This window comes from Diabrotica undecimpunctata, chromosome 1 (genome assembly GCF_040954645.1).
Source record: "Diabrotica undecimpunctata isolate CICGRU chromosome 1, icDiaUnde3, whole genome shotgun sequence".
NCBI classification, from domain to species: domain Eukaryota; kingdom Metazoa; phylum Arthropoda; class Insecta; order Coleoptera; family Chrysomelidae; genus Diabrotica; species Diabrotica undecimpunctata.
This window is the reverse complement of record NC_092803.1, coordinates 115785763-115797887: the sequence shown is the minus strand read 5'-3', so window position 1 is coordinate 115797887 and position 12125 is coordinate 115785763.

The following is a 12125-nucleotide window of genomic DNA, read 5'->3' as shown; positions in this document are numbered from 1 at the left end:
GGGTCCTTCTTGAAATCATGTTCCCCTGGTGGGCATATGTATACTTTGAAAAGTACTTTAGGCCTGTATATATGTACCATATGGTCAGAAGTCATCATCCATTCGGTATCCTTTATTTCACTTCTTCTATTGGTATGTCCTGATCAAACCGTTACGTTGATCAGATTTTCTCGCAGTCTATAATATTCGATTCTTACCTCCCTTTTAAAGCTGTGTACAGGGTGGTCCAATATGTCGATCTCTCGGCTATATATCAGAAACTATTCATGTTATAACTTTAGGAGAAAAAATTCCTTAGTAAAAGTGGCCAAGAGAAATCGCTGGAAATAACTTTCAAGTTTCTGGGTTAACCGCTAGGGGGTTAACCTGTGAAGAAAATTTTGAAAATCAGTTTTTTGGGTAATATTCCCAATTATACCAAGTGTTAAATAAGTAAACTAGAAAGGGGCCTAAATTCTATACAAAGTTGTTCAAGTACTTTTTTTTATTTTTTTCAAATAAAGGGTGGAGAGTGGGAAGTATTTGTGGATAAATACCTATAACTTTGGTTTGGATTAACCGATTTTAACGAAATTAATGTCATTAGAAAGAGTGTGGATGAATTAATTTACATCTACTATAAAATAATTGCATTTAGTTTTAATTGTCATAGGTAGAGGGTACTTTCAAATAGAAAAAATTAAAATTTGTTTTTCTTCACAATGTTTAATGGAAACACCTATTTATTGTAAATTATAATGGAATTGGAATAAATTCGAAACAAAATGGCACAAACCGCATGTTAATAGCTTTTGTAGAACTCGAGCTATGAATAAAAACGCATAAACATAAGTAAGTATGGTATTGACTCACCTTTTATTATAACTTAAAATTAAATATGTGAAAGATCATACAAATATCTCGATCATTAAAACTTAATGTCCAATTAAATGTTCAAATTGTTTTCCATCGTTGTCCACACAAAGATGTAATCTTTCGTGCGTAGACATAACAGCTGCTTCAATCTCAGCTGTTGATATACTATTTATTGCGTTTATAATGCGCTGTTTCATGTCGTCTCGCGTGGTTGCTCAGGTTTGGTATACTAAGTCCTTTAATCTTCCCCACAGATAAAAGTCCAGACATGTTAAGCCTGGAGATCTAGCTGGCCATGAAAATATACTTCCCCTTCCAATTAATTTATTTGGATAACTTGCATAAAAATAACCTCGAACTCGTCTGGAAAAGTGCGGACATCCGTCATGTTGTAATATCATATCTCTTCTTGTTTGTAAGGAAATATCTTCCAATAAAACAGGCAACTGATTTTTCAGAAAATCCAAATATGTTTCGATATTTAGAGTTCTATCAAAGAAATATGGAGCTACGATCTTTCCATCAACTATACCACACCAAACATTAAGACTCCATCTACCTTGAACCTGCACCTCATGTATCCAGTGCGAATTTTCTTCAGCCCAATAATGCATATTATGCAGATTAACACCACCAGCACTATTAAACGTAGCCTCGTCTGTCCACAAAATCTTTGACATTATATGCGGTTGTTCTTCTAGCAGACCTAACATCCAATTGCAGTAATCCACCATTGCATCAAAATCTCTCTCATGTAAAGCTTGGTGGAGAACTACATGCTAAGGATGCAGTCTAAAAAACAGAACAAAAAATATTGGTGAATAAGAAACCACTATATTTACTAAAACTCAAAAAATCTTGAAGAATTCACAATTGTTTCACAAGATAAATCGTGCATAAGTATTTTTAAGAAACGGATACAAGGATAAAAGCGCCGTGTTGCCGTTTTTATCGGAATATTAAAATAACACTTGAATCTAAAGTTTAAAGGGAATTCCAAGTTTCTGACCTAAACGTTTACTTTATAATATGAAAAACCAACCTGATATGTTTTAAAATTCTTAGAACAGTAGTTTTGGGTATGTTTAATTCTATAGAGATTTACCGACTACTTATATATGGATTCTGTTGAATTAAAGCAAGAACATTGATTGAATTATCTTCGGTCATACCTCTACTACGTCGTTTAAAACAAGGACGATGAAAATTACCAGTTTCTCTTAATCTTCTTGCCTTTCTTTCAAATACTTCTATGCCATAATGTCTCCTGTCAGGATATCTTACAGAATATATACGTCAGGCAATAGCGGCATTTTGGTGACAATCGAAATAAACTCCAATCATATCATACAATTCTGCATTTGATATACTCATCACGAATTATTAGTACTGATAATTAATTACTAATATTACCAATATTTATATCTATTAAAAAAAGTGCAGGCTTCAATTCGAATTATAATATAACACTTCTTAACAATGTTTTGACTGCTGTCAATAAATAAACAATATGAACTCCCCGTCAAATTCATTGTCGTAGCCTACTTAGTTTCGAAAAAACTATTTTTACTCATATGAAAAATAACAATGGTCAAAATAGGTATCAACATTAAGATTCTTCTGCTATAAAAAAATTTGAAAGTACCTACTGACTTATTTTTTAATTTAATTTATAATACAGGGTGAGTCAATACTATACTTACTTATGTTTATGCATTTTTATTCATATCTCGAGTTCGACAAAAGCTATTAACATGCGGTTTTCGCCATTTTGTTACGAATTTACTCCAGTTCTATTATAATTTACAAAAAATAGGTGTTTCTATTAAATATTTTGAAGAAAACCAAATTTTAATTTTTTCTATTCGAAAGTACCCTCTACCTATGACAATTAAAACTAAATGCAATTATTTTATAGTAGATGTAAATGAATTCATCCACACTCTTTCTAATGACATTAATTTCGTTAAAATCGGTTAATCCAAACGAAAGTTATAGGTATTTATCCACAAATTCTTCCCACTCTCCACCCTTTATTTGAAAAAAATAAAAAAAAGTACTTGAACAACTTTGTGCAGAATTTAGGCCCCTTTCTAGTTTACTTATTTAACACTTGGTATAATTGGGCATATTACTCAAAAAACTGGTTTTCAAAGTTTTCTTCACAGGTTACGCCCCCTAGCGGTTAATCCAGAAACGTGAAAGTGATCAACGATTTCTCTTGGCCACTTTTAATAAGGAATTTTTTCTCCTTAAGTTATAACATAAATAGTTTCTGATATATAGCCGAGAGATCGGCTCATTGGACCACCCGGTACAGAGATGATATTTCTTGGTGCATCTTTGGCCACCATACTAGTGATGCATATGTAATGTTGATTTTACCACCGTGTTATAGGTAGTCTAATCTAACATATCTTGTTTTAAACCCCACATTTTTACATGGATGTGTTTGGCTTCCATTAAGATAGTCATCGCTCTCGTAGTTATTCATTCTATCTGTTAATTAAAAGTATGCTTTCAGTGTAATATTACTACAAGATACTTGCTTTTACTGATCAGATTTAGATTTGTACAATTTAGGCTTAGAGGACCCAATCCCACTAAATTATTTTTCAACTAATTTTGTCGATTTCATTTAGACCAATTGACGTTGTAATGGTTTTGTAGGAGGTGTTGTCGAATGCTCCTTCTATACACCATCTCAAATATGCCTATTGAGCAATTTTTCTAGAACCTTTAACAAATGATAACAGATTTAACGACCTTATGAACCAAGCTCCTTCCTCTCCATTTTTGCCAGGTTTAGGCATAAACGCTACCCCTATCAGCATTTATGCCCAGTTCTAAACTAGCCTGTATTATCCATAACTTTTATGCAGCATTTATACCCAGTTCTAAGCTAGCCTGTAGTATCCACGTCCATATCTGGTAATTAATATGGTTCAAATGAGTTGAATGTCCATTTGATTTTATCCTGATTTAACACTTCTTTTGCTATACATCAGTTTTCTCTTAGAACCATAAATTATGATCTCCAGTCCAGGTAAGCTTTCTGCTATGTGTGTAGTAGTATAAGTTTTGTTTCCAGACTCAAGAAAGTCCACTCGAAACGGTTATTTTACAGTATATCACTATTCTGAGTATATTCACCTGTCTCCTTTTAAAGTGAGGGCTATAATTATCTAAGGGTCCTTGGAAGAGAACTTTAATGGAGCCTTTACATTTCTGCAATACTATCCTTCTCCACGATTTCGTTTTTGTTCATCTCAGTGCCATATTATATTCAGTCAGAGCTTTGCGATAATCGCCCTATTTAGTTGATATTTTGGCAAGATTAAATTTTCGGACTTCTATCCTTGGATTTTTAACGTTGTTATTCCACCAGGGCACTTTCATATACCAATTCGTCACTATCTCTTCATATTGGACAATTCTCTTGGAACGCTGATATAAAAACCTCTCGAAATTGTTCGGCAGCCATGTCTAGGTCGAAGGTATGTCTTATTGTCCCTTTAAATCTGCTTAAACGCTATTCCAGGTTTCCTTCATATACTTCCCAGCCTTTTTTTTTTACAAGAGTTACGATACATTTCCTTGATATGCTCATTGTCTATTATTTCTAAACAGATGTGTCGATGGTTTGAAGGAGACACCTTATTTGAATACATGGCCATTTTTTAAACAGTTCTAGACGTGTGAGTTATGGCTATTGTTTAATCAATTACCTCTTTTAATCAATCTGCCTTGCAATATCTCACTAACTATTCCATCTCCCTTCATGGTGGTTATTCGTCGTCACCATATGGAAGGGTACGGGCTGATATGAAAATTATGTCTATTATTTCTTTCTTTTATTTTTTCTGTCATGAAAATCCTAGAACATAAATTCATCAATGGCAGTACTTTATTGTAGTTTGATTATTCACAGGTCTTCAGGACTTTAGAAGATCGGCTACACATAAGCTCTTTGGTAATACCCCCTTCTTCTTTAGCTACCGTCTCCTCTAAGGAGGTTGGTAATCATCACAGCTATTTTCACTTTTGAGATTGCAGCTCTGAACAAGTCGACGGAACTGCAATTATACCACTTTCTCAGATTGTTGAGCCAGGAGATGCGTCTTCCTTCCAATACTTTGTTTTTTCCTGTATTATGGTTTGGGAGCAACACATATTTATCCCCTCTCGTAACATGGCCGAGATATTGTAACTTTTCTTATCCTTAATCGTATTCATGATTTCCATTTCATTTGTCATCTTTTTTGAGGACCTCAACATTTGTTATTCGGTCTACCCAAGTTATTTTTTAATATTCTTCGGTAGGTCCCACATCTCGAATGCTTTAAGTCGATCGCTCACCTCTTTCTTTAAGATCCAGGCCTCCACCCCCATACAGCGCAGCACCGAAAACACAATACCCCAAATAGACCTCTTATATGGTCGTGGAAACCTAGGAGTCTTATATCAAAGCTAAATTAAACCTTTCCACAGAAACAATAAGTTCTTCCCAAAGCTGCCTTACTGTACTGGGGTTCACCTGTAGAACTCTAACTGGAGCTATTGACGCTTCTGATCATCGTTATATGACCCCTTTTCAAGTTTGTAATATGCTTTGAAGTAAGCAGTCCTGAATGCTTTGTATGAGACCTCGTCGATCGAGAAGACTTGTCCATCCCTTTCCGATCTTCCAATTTTTTATAACCATTCTTTCGTCTAAAGATCTTGTTTTCGTTTCCTTGAGTAGGTGCTAATAGTTGCTTTATTCTTTCTCTCTTTCTCTTCTTTCTCTCTCTTTCTCTCTTCTCACCTTACTCTCTTCTCCTTTCTCTCTTTTCCTCTCTTTCTCTCTTTCTCTCTTTCTCTCCTTTCTCTCTTTCCTCTCTTTCTCTCCTTCCTCTCTCTCTCTCTCTTTCTCTCTATCTTTCTCCTCTTCTCTCTTCTCTCTTTCCTCTCTTTCTCTCTTTCTCTCTTTCTCTCGTTCTATCTTTCTCTTTCTCTCTTTCTCTCTTTTCTCTTCCACTATTTCTCTCTTTTCTGTCTTTCTCTCTTTCTCTCTTTCCTCTCTTTCTCTCTTTCTCTCTTTCCTCTCTTTCCCCTCTGTCTCTCTTTCTCTTTTTCTCTCTTTCTCTCTTTCTCTCTTTCTCTCTTTCTCTCTTTCTCTCTTTCTCTCTTTACTCTGTCTCTAGGACGCGGGTGTTCACTATACGGTGATTTTTCTTGGTATATATATTTTTGACCGATCAGATCTGATTGGGGCTAGTTCTTGATATAGTTGAGTATCAACTACGGTATGTGTGTACTACTGCCATCTTGAATATTTTTATCATATTTCTTTATGACTTGTTCTGTCCGTTAGAGTTTTCTAGGGTTTTTAATGACTCCTTGGTTTTGGTCGGGTTATGGTATTCTTCTTACCTTCGTGATTCACCAGTTCTGCAGCTTGGGATTTGTGTAGATTGTTTTTATTTTAATTTCCAGCAACTAGTTATGTCTGGTTCCTTGTCTATCTCTGCTGAGCTCAAGATGAGCTTTTTAATTGACTCTCACGACACCCTCCAACACAATATTTGGAACGGATATACAGTCCACGACCGGAGCCGCTTCTCTGATCGTTCCCGTTAGATTTTTTTCCTGTTTCAGAACTCAAAAGCGTCACTTATCTTTATTACTTGATTAAAATGCATTCTTATAGAAAGCGTCGAGTGTTTGACTTCAATTTTAAAATAAAAATACCATACCAACATCGAATATCATGTGTGCAGATTTTACTGTATTACTATACTTACTGTATTTACTGTATAGAGAATGCACAGCGACGTCATAAACAATTTTCATGATTTTTAGTAGAAATAAAAACTAAAAACTGATGCTGAACTTCAAATAGATAATTAAATAAAAATCATAAATTAATTCAAGCAGGATCTAATTGTTGGCTGTTCGCAGACTGGGCTCGAAATAAAAATTTATTGCATAAGTAGAAAAAACAAAAGCAAAGTATATTAAATATTAAAAAATTAAAAAACAGAGATATACAGCTGATTTCTGCATGGGGTATGAAGATTGTTATATGCGGTCTGCACCAATATACGATCTTTTGTCATAAACTATAAAAATAAATGTACGTACTAAAGTGAAAGAATTTGTAATATGGGGTTATATGTTTTTTAAAACTACCCTGTTTTTAGAGCTGTCAATGAGGAACTATTAAAGAGGATTAAAGACAATATATTGCAGTTAATAACAGAATTCAATAAAGAAGACAAAATAAAAATATCGAAAAAAAACATTTGAAAATTGCGTGTCGAAAAATAACTAACATCCAATAAAGTCGATAGGAAGCTAACTGAATTTAGCTAACGGATATATATATATATATATATATATATATATATATATATATATATATATATATATATATATATAACTAACATCCAATAAAGTCGATAGGAAGCTAACTGAATTTAGCTAACGGATATATTATATATATATATATATATATATATATATATATATATATATATATATATATATATATATGCGTTAGCTAAATTCAGTTAGCTTCCTATCGACTTTATTGGATGTTAGTTATTTTTCGACACGCAATTTTCAAATGTTTTTTTCGATATTTTTATTTTGTCTTCTTTATTGAATTCTGTTATTAACTGCAATATATTGTCTTTAATCCTCTTTAATATTTCCTCATTGACAGCTCTCAAAACAGGGTAGTTTTGAAAAACATATAGTTACATAGTTATATTATTAACAAGTTGATTAACATGTAAAGCAAGTGTGCCTCGCACAAATGTAGCTCAAAAGGCCACACTGCACACATAATATGTCACGCATGTTATGTTTTACTCCAAGCCAGGCTGCACAGAATTGCTTCATGTTTCATAAAGATCTGAGATTTTTACTATATCTATTGGATCTATATTGGAATCAAGAAGCTTCTACTCTAGTACACGGCAAAGAAACAGACAAAGGTTGTATTCAAAGAGGTGTTAGGCAGGGTTGTGTGTTGTCCCCAACTTTGTTTAACGTTTACTCAGAAATACTTTTTAACGAAGCCTTGGAAGGGCAATGTGGAATTAGAATCGGGGCAGAAACTATTAACAACATCTGGCCCAGTTTGTGATGGGTAGCTCTTTCGGGGCGACAGACTCAGTAAAACACAGGTTTGAAATAAAAATAAATCTATTAAGTATATATATACAATAAATTAAAACTAAAAAAAGGAATTCTACGTTGTATACTTATAAAACAAAAATAAAATGAATTCTACGTTTCCGTCTGGGTCCCGCGGTGAATGAATTCCCCGGCAAACGTCTATAAAAGAAAAGAAACTAATTATTACTAATGAAGAAATGAAATAGCAGACCCACGGTAATGTTCAATACACAAATACCGATGGGTTCCGCTTGGCTAAGGACAGAGTACGATCCTCAATACGGAAATCTCTCTGTCCGGCTTGGCTCTGTGCAGATCCACGGTAATGTTCAATACACAGTACCGATGGGTTCCGCTTGGTTAAGGATAGAGTATGATCCTCAATACGGAACTGTCTCTGTCCAGAATGGCTCGCAGGTTCACTACACCGGCGAGTCAGGGAGCCTAGAGCGCTAGCTACAAGACTGTCTAATTCCGCTATTCACACGCCTTAAATAGCCGTTTGAATACCACTACGCCGTCACGTTATAGAAGTGGATGCGCAAATATTGACACTCCCACGGTTCGAACTGTTAAACGATCAGAGCATCGTTACAAGATATGCAGATGACACTGCGATCATGGCTGAAAGTATCGAAGATCTTCAATTCCTTATAGATCGAGTCACTAGAGAATGCTCTATTAACGGACTAAGCATAAATACAACAAAGACAAAGTTATTTGTGGTTAGTAAACAAGGCCTCGGTGCTATACAACTAATTGTCAATAATGAACCGATGACAAAAGTTAACCATTTTAAATACCTAGGATGTTGGATAAACGAGACACTAAATCTGGATGAAGAAATTAAAACTCGTATAGAAATTGCAAGAGGAGCATTTATGAAACTTAGATCTATTCTGAGCAATTCTCAGCTGAACTTACAGCTGAGAATTAAGTTCCTAAAATGTTATGTGTATCCTGTATTACTGTATGGATTGGATGTGAAACCTGGATTATGAAGATTAACATGATGAACAAATTAGAAGCCTTCGAAATGTGGTTATATAGTAGAATGCTCAGAATATCATGGGTTCATCACATTTCAAACAGAGAAGTCTTGAACAGAGTAGGTCAAACTTAAGGCGACTTAATAAAGATGATAAAAAGAGAAAACTCGAATATCTGGGGCATAAAATGAGAGGAATAGAGGATAACGCATAATGCAGTTGACACTCAACGGTCGGAAAAAGAGGAATTGGTCGGAAGAAATACTCATGGCACCGAATACTTCGTCAATGGACTAAATTATCAGCAGATGAATTATTACATGCCGCGCAAGATCGAGAACGATATCGGCAAATCGTCATGGAAGCTACCCACGCCTAAAACTTGGGCACAGTACTCAAAGAAGAAGAAGAAGTAGTTCGACCATCCATCAATCCATCGTATGACGCTGCAGCTCAATTCGAGCCCTGGCCTCCCTTAACAAATCTCTCCATCCATGGTCAATAGCCATTCTCCTCCACGATCGACTGCCAAGGAGAATTCTAGCGTCCTCGTCTACATCATCCTCTCATCGCTTTCTCGGTCTTTCAATAGGTCTCTTCTCCTGCTTTCTTGCATTAAACAGTTTTTTGAAAGCCTGTTTTCTTTCATCCTAAATACATGGTCTGTCCATTAAAGACGCTGTATAGGCGGACATACTGAGATGAAGGTGGTTCCCTATATATATATATATATATATATATATATATATATATATATATATATATATATATATATATATATATATATATATATTATATATTTCATAATTGTATCTGATTTGCGTGTGTCGTGTTGCTTTCTCCGATCGACTTTGTACTGGGATTTTAGTTTATTTTTCGTTTATAGACAGACCTATTTGTTTAGCATGTAATTTAAGTTTCGTATATGTATTCTCACCTGTTGCTTTGGTTCTGTCCATGATATTTATGTTATCTGCATATACTGCCAGTTGGACTGATTTATTAATAAATTCATTGTTTATACCTTCTGATGTTTTTCTTACTACGTAGTCCAGTGCTAAATTAAACAATGTTGGTACCAGCCCATCACTCTGGTTCGACCACCAACCAATAAATTTTTGCAAAACTTCATAACAATCGATGTTGGTACGCTGTCAGAAGTACTATTTTTTTCTGTCGCACAATATATTTTGAAATCATACGTGAAATCTTGTTCAAAACAAAATTTGAAAACTCATACTCCAAATCTTGTCTCTTTTGTTTTTTATATAGGTACTGTATAAAATTAAGACGACCTCGAAATGGCAAGAGAGTATCGTCGAAAGTTACGTGCAAACATTACATGAAGACATTACATACTACGTTTTAACATTTTTGGCTGATATGATTTAGAATGGGTTTGGTTTTGTAAAATCTGTGTTAATGATCAGTATTTTCATTAACATGTAAATACCAGTAGTAGCCCAAATGAAGCTCATATCAATTTCTGGACATAAATCATTTTATTTCGTTTGATTATAAGATATTTTTGGACCAATAGGATGTCACACTCGTCATCTGAACTGATCCCATCCAAATCTGTATACCCACAAATATTTTCAATTTATCAGTAGTAGTATACTTCCAATGTTTGAAGTAAACTTTCGCCTGGGCGACCTCTTGCACCTTATTTTGGGGTATCTCATGAAAGTGATTATGCAAAAAAATCTCATGGGAATATTTTTCCGAACGATCCCGAGCTTTTCGCCTTGTCTATATGTAGTGGGTAGATGTAGTGTAAATGTTAGTTATAGAACATTTTTTCTAAAGTTATTGATACCTTTTCAGCGCCGGTTTAACCAGGGGTCTTTTCGGGTTCCCGGGCGGTACGCGCGAAGCGCGTGCTGTTCCGAAATTATCTGGTTACGGTAAAATAAAATTTGCATACAAATTCACATGATATATTAATAATTTTTTTTGTGTTTGAAACTTTGAAACTTAACAATTTATAAATAAATTATTATTATTAACGTCGACGTACCTATATGGTTTATGTACGGCGTTCAGTTTATGTTAACTAAATGTCAGATAAGGTACAAAAATACCGCCGTAAAATTATATCATTTTACAGCGTTTAAGAATAGTTGCGAACACCGCAAAATTGTAACACCGCGTTTGTACCGCGTACAAGAGTACAAATAAACTACGGTAAGAGGTTTGTCTTACATTTGAAACTGTATTGGTAATTATAATCTGTAAATAAAACATTAATATAATAAATATTCAATAGAAAAATATGAAAGGGCGAAAACAACCTGGATCTTTCTGGCGTAAAAGGAAACAAGAAAAGCAGGAAAGGCAAAATAAAATTTTAAAAGGTATACACAAAATGACAGCATTTTTTACAACGGATGGAAATCAAGAAGACGATACTACAAATATTTCCCAACCCCTTCCTAGTTCTAGTGCTACTAGTGATAAATATATATTTATATTACACCACATGAACCTATTTTGAAGACTTTAGAATCAGTGCCAGGGCACTTAGTATCACCTGTTTCAAAAGTATTAGACGATGAAGAAGCAACAACCAGTTGCGTAACAACCAGCAACAACTAAAACCGGCACTGTTCTTTTTACTTTTTCCATATATTTGTTTTACTTTAATATTATTGTTATGCTGATATTTTTAATATACCACCCTTCTCTTTTTTTCATCAATATTTTGGATTCTGGTGTACATTTTCCTATCCCTATTTGCCTTTTAATATATTCTAATGATTTTCACCTACTATTCATTATATCGTTTTTCGTGTCATTTTTTTCTATTTGCTAATTCTGTATTTTTAGTAAATTATAAATATAAATAAGTTAAATAATAACAGCAACTCTCTTAAATTTTTAATTTACATTTTGAAATAAAAGGTGTTACATAACTAAAAATTCTCCCCTTTAAAACCGAAGCACCCATATTAACAGCCAAACTTAGGCAATGAAAGGGAGCCAATAATTCAGACTCCGTAATTACCCGTCAAATGGAAGTTTTGATTAGATCTGCACAGTCTGGATATAACTGTTGTTTTATTACTTGTTTCTAATAAATTACTGCGGATTGTATCTCATTCACTAGGTGTA